This window comes from Nelumbo nucifera, chromosome 1 (genome assembly GCF_055504915.1).
Source record: "Nelumbo nucifera cultivar China Antique chromosome 1, China Antique-T2T, whole genome shotgun sequence".
Lineage (NCBI taxonomy): Eukaryota > Viridiplantae > Streptophyta > Magnoliopsida > Proteales > Nelumbonaceae > Nelumbo > Nelumbo nucifera.
Window position 1 is genome coordinate 160,399,985 of NC_142649.1, and position 6,000 is coordinate 160,405,984.

The following is a 6,000-nucleotide window of genomic DNA, read 5'->3' on the forward strand; positions in this document are numbered from 1 at the left end:
CCATTCAAGAATTGAACATAAATATTTTCAATCTAGACCAGAAATGTCTTAGACCATCCAATAAATGTATGATCGATTAATGAAAAATAAGAGAAACACATGCCCAACACTTAAACAGATATATAACAAAACAAATGAGTGAGTGGAACAAAAAGTGAATGAACGAGAAAAGGACATGAGATAAAACTGACTTGTTAAGTTGATGAATGGTTAATGGTTTAGGATTGTTTACCATTGCTTTGGTTCAATATTAATCCCTGTGGAAGAAAATAATGAATAGTATTTTTGAAGGACAATTTTGATATTTTTAAAAATTTTAAACTGTATATATCATCACGTGATATGCATAATTGACGGTTAGTTAATGATAGATATTGGATTGGCACGTTTTGAATGTTTGAATATTAAATTATGGCATTTTGATATTCCAAGACCAAAGTACCGGCCTACAAGGTATTAATTGAAAAATTTTCAAAAAAAAATAAAAAAGATAAAAGTAAAAAAATAAGAAAGTGTAGATATAAGGAAGAGCGCTATCCATGTTTTGTATTTCATGATTCATGAAAAAAAGTAAATAAATTGTATAAAACTTAAACATACGACTCCTTATGAAAAATACAACATCCAAATTAATTCTACTGAGAAATTAATTTTAAAGCATATGCAAACACATTTAAATTGGATCTGATAGCTAGGAACGAATCCATATTCGACCAGAATATAAACAAAAATAAAATTCAGATATTTCATTAATTGTATCAAATTTGGACAAATAACTACGTTTTGCAGCTCCAGATTGAGTGGGGCTTGGTACCTCATATGCCCAGAGACGACGGGCATTAACCGCTCCTAGGCCCCCTGCAACCGCCACCACATGGAATGGGTAAGGTTTTTCTTTTTCTTGTTTTGTTTTTTTTTTAGAATTTAAATGGAGCATTATCACATAGATAAGACGTTGGCTGCAGATTCCGTTATCCGAACTCATAGAAGATAAAATAAAGAAAAAAATAAAAACTGCTGCCATAAGGCCTATAATTTGAGTTATCACTCAAATCAAAATAAGCAAGTTATCACTCAACGAAATAGAACCGTTGCTTCCGCTCCCAAAGACTAACATCGCCGAATGAAAGATTGTTCCGTTTCCAGGGGTTCCGTAAGAGTGGGCTGTGGGCACCAAACAGAGCTGTCTGACGTGGCAAAGCCTGTCTCATGTCCCAAGGCGCTGACGTTGAATGACGCTGTTGAGCCCCTATATAACGTTACACTTATCAGAACGATCTGTGTTTGGGTTTCTCTCTCTCTGCGTGGCCGTGGCGTGTAGGTTGGCCCATCCCATTGAATGAGGGGCGTAAGTTGTCGATACATGAACACTTGTCTTCTTTTTCTCTCGTCTTCTTTCTTCTTCAATCAAATAGGACGTACGCATCCGTAGCGATGGACTGGTTCAGGCAATCAGGCTCAACCTAAACCGACTGATTCCTTCATTTTCTTTTCCTGCCAGATGGTAGGCTTTTTTACCTACTCCATTCCAAACGTCAACCTACCCAACGCCCAATGGACACCCATGCAAAGAAAAACAAAAGGATGATGATTTGATGCATATCACCGATGCTTGGGAGAGATTTATTGATGGTTCATATATCAAAAACACTCATTCATACAGAGACCGTTTGGCAAGTCTTTTGTAGATGATCTTACGAAAGTTCTAATAGTTAAAGAGATGTGCGTTTTTGCTTTAAAATCTTAATAGTTTGAACATCATTTAGTTAAGGTGTGTTTGTTTGTGTAAAGATGAGTTGAAAAAAAAAAGGTAAAAGATTTTATTTGGAGTTTCCTGAAATAGGTTTTTTGCATCTTTTCAAGATTGAATTTTGACGATTAATTCTTTTCCCAACCAAACAGGAAAGACCAAAATATAGACTATCAAACTTTTAAAAAATCAACAACCGGCACCAATAAACACGCCAAATGGGACCATAATTTTTTATTTTATCTACCAACACTTACACCTCCTCATTCCTCAAAATCCAACACCTTGCCAAATTAGAAGAGATGATTCCACATTTTTTACTTTTCTTAGTGGAACGACCCTATCTCAAACACAACCTTTAGTTCAATTTCTAAAGTCTAAGCTCGACCATGCAGATCATTTGTGCTTTAGAAATTATAACCCAATATTCAATTCAATATCATTGGATAAGTCTATGTTTTGATTTTGTGTTTATTATGTCTGTTGTGGTCACAAAGGAATTCAATATATTTGAGGTTTCTATAGTTTCATTTCGTTGTATAGAAGATTTCATTTTTTATGCGTTTGGAATACTAGTAAGCGTGTACGTACTTTGCACATGTAAATTGCAAATTTTTATAAATTTTATGTATTTTTTATTTTTTTTGTTTATATATATTTGTTTTTATTATTAATCAAATGTAAATTGCAAAATCCAAATCTAATTACATAAATACCTTAATACATTATCCAAATATGTGATAATTAGATGAAATTGTGAAGTTTCAAATATCATTGATAGGCCTACCTGCTTGGTTAGACTCTTTTTTTTTGTAATGTTTTATCTTTTTGATTTATTTTTGTTTTGTTGATTTGTCAAAATAATATAAGATTTAAATAGAGGAAATTAAATGAGGTGAAAACTAGTATTTCAATTTATACTTTAAACCTCATAATTAAATAGGGATTAAATTCAAAAATTAATCATTTAGTCAAAAGAAAACTTCACAATCTTATTCATACTTTTAATAGTAGTGTAAATGTAAAATTATAGATGCGTTCATTTTTTTTATAATTTTTTTGTATTTATATGTATAAAAATAATTTCAATATGTCACACTTACTATTTTTTATTTAACAAGATAAATATATGATATGATACATGTGCCTGAATGTTTTTTTTTTTTGCAAAGTTTATGTAATTTTATATTGTATTAATTTTTATTATTTATTTATCACATTAAAGGTTAGCACATTTGACCTAAAAGTTGAACTATTGATCTTTGCCAAATAGTAAAATAATTTAACTTTTGGTTAGTTGTAAATTACATATTTTATTTTCATTATCAATAAAAATAATTCTTGTTTATTACACTTATTTTTTTAATTTGATTAATATTAATATCATAAATCTGTCTAATATTTTCTACCTTTTTATATGTTTTATATTTATTTCTATTTTAAAAATTTTATTATCTAATTATGACTTCATAGGTTGATTAATTTGATTCAGATGGTTGAATTTCTTTGCCACCACTTGAATAAATAATGGTTTTGTTTTTTAGTCTATTTTAAAATATATGAGTTTATATTGTTAAAAACACTGACATATACCTAATTAGTAGCATTTATTAGTGAAAAATAACTTAAATATAAGATTTAATAAGAGAAATAAGAGCTAATACCTTAGGTATAAAAGTTAATGATAATTGTGCTTAGCACGTGGCAATTCTAGATGATGATAATTATAGTAATAATATATCCAAAATTTTCTATAAACTTTATGTATCTTTTTTTTGTTTTTATTATTAATCAAATGCAGGTTGCAAAACTCAATTTAATTACATAAAACCTCATCCAAATATGTGATAATCAGGTCAAGTTGTGAAATTTTAAGTATCATTGTCAGGCCTACGTGCTTTGCTAGACTTCTTTTTTGTAGTGTTTTATCTTTTTGGTGTATATTTTTTTCGTTAATTTATCAAAAAAATGTAAGATTTTAATAGAGGAAATTGAATGATGTGAAAAGTAGTAGTTCAATTTACAATTTAAACATTGCAATTAAATAGGGAATAAATTTAAAAATAAGTATTTTAGGCACTATTGTAAAAATTGAACCAAACCAGATAGTTGAACTATTTGGCCTGAGAACTAGTCAAGTCATTGGTTTTCATTTTGGCCACAAACTGTTATTTTACAAAAAATTGTTGAAAATGCCTGAGAACCGTTGACCTAGATGGTTTAACTATTAAAATGTTTGACCTACTTAACAGTTCTCAAGTTGCTTTCGAACTAATTCTAAATTTTTTATTTATTTTAAAATAAAAAATTTGAAAAAAGAAACTTTCATATCTCATAATCTTGTCAGATTATTCCCAATGGCCAAAATTAGTTAGGGTTTTTAGTTTTTTTCATTTTGATTTTTGAGTTTTCTCATTTCTGTGATTCTTTTTAAGTTGTAACAACAAAAAAATCACAACATTAATGAAGAAATTGAAAATTCGATGCAAGAGATGGGAGATTAATCACTGATATTATATTGAAGTTTGAGATATACCATTGAAGCAAATGATTTCGGATTTGAGAGAGATTTAGATATATGAGAGAGATGCAATATGTGGGCAAACGATGTTGTAGTGGCGGTGATGATGAACATGGAGATAGCCATCGGCGATGGTTCATTCTTCTTTTTTTTTCTTCTCAAGAAAAAATGGTTTTACAACAACAATCGGTGAACATGGTGACTACTACCTTAAACAACTCTTCATTATCTTCATCTTCTTATTCTCTTTCTTTTTTCTCACTTCTTAGCTTTAACCAACCACCTCTTTTTCAAAGTCTCACACTCCCCTCTCATAATAATGTATATATACAATGTACTTTAATCTAATCCTAATGTAACGACCAAAATTAAAAAGTTACATTATATCTTTCATCTTATTGATTTGATCTACTCAAATTGGACATTTGAATCTTTGACCCGTAAACTAAAAGCCAAAGCAATTCCATTTCTAAGTTGGTTTTTAAAACCTTGATTTTAATAAAAAGAAAGTTCCACAATATTATTCATATTTTTATAATTGTGTAAATATAGAATTATAGATGTATTCAATTTGTTCTATATATATTTTTTTTGTATTTTTGTATATAAAAATAATTTTGATATGTTAGATGTTACACTTACTTTTTGTTTAATATGATAAATACATGATATTATACATGTAATTGTTTTTTTTTTTGCAAAATTTATGTTTTTTTTCTTTTTTTTTTGTATTTTTATATTTTATATTTTTTATTTATGACATTAAAGGTTAACACTTTTAACCCAAAAGTTGAATGATTTATTATTAACTTTTATATTTCATTTTTAGTCAATTCCAAATTATGTATTTCATTTTCATTATCAATAAAGATAGTTCTTGTTTATTACACTTACTTTTTAAATTTGATTAATAAAAATATCATAATTGTATCTAATTTTTTTGTACATATTTTTTGTAAATTTTTATATTAATTTCTATTTTAAAATTTTTATTACATAATTATGACTTTATAGGTTGATCAATTAGATTCAGATGGTTGAATTGCTTAGTCATCACTTGGATAAAAAGTAGTTTTGTTTCTGAGTCAGTTTTAAATATATGGCTTTATATTGTTACAAATATTGACATATATCTAATTAGTAGCATTTATTAGTCAAAAATAACTTAAAAATATAGGATTTGATAAGAGAAAATATGATTTAATACCTTAAGTATAAGACTTAATGAGAGGGGATTAAATGAGGTGGAAAGTAATAATTGAAACTACATTTTCAATCCTTACATATGGATTAAATACACAAATATGACCATTATAATAGTCATTAAAGCTAGCATTAAAATATAAAAAAATGACTTTTTTACCCTTTTCAAACAAAGAAATAGACAGTAACTTTAGTCCAAAAATGTTTCACACTAAATCCACATTTTTCTGTATAGTATAGATTTATATTTATTGCACATTAAATTGGAATTTCAATCAATCATGTTTTAGACTTTCACATGCTTTATTTATTTTTCATTGGTTCCCTTTATATAAATTTTTATATTTGACAAGTTAAACTTACCATTAAAGATTTTAATAACATTAAAATATTACAATGATGTATCTATCACTTTATCATTAATTCATTCCATTTGAATTATGTTACACGAATTTTCATAAAATGCACCATAGATTTTGCTTGAAAAGAAAAAACATAGAGAATGTGGCATAGAAAGCAATTTTCT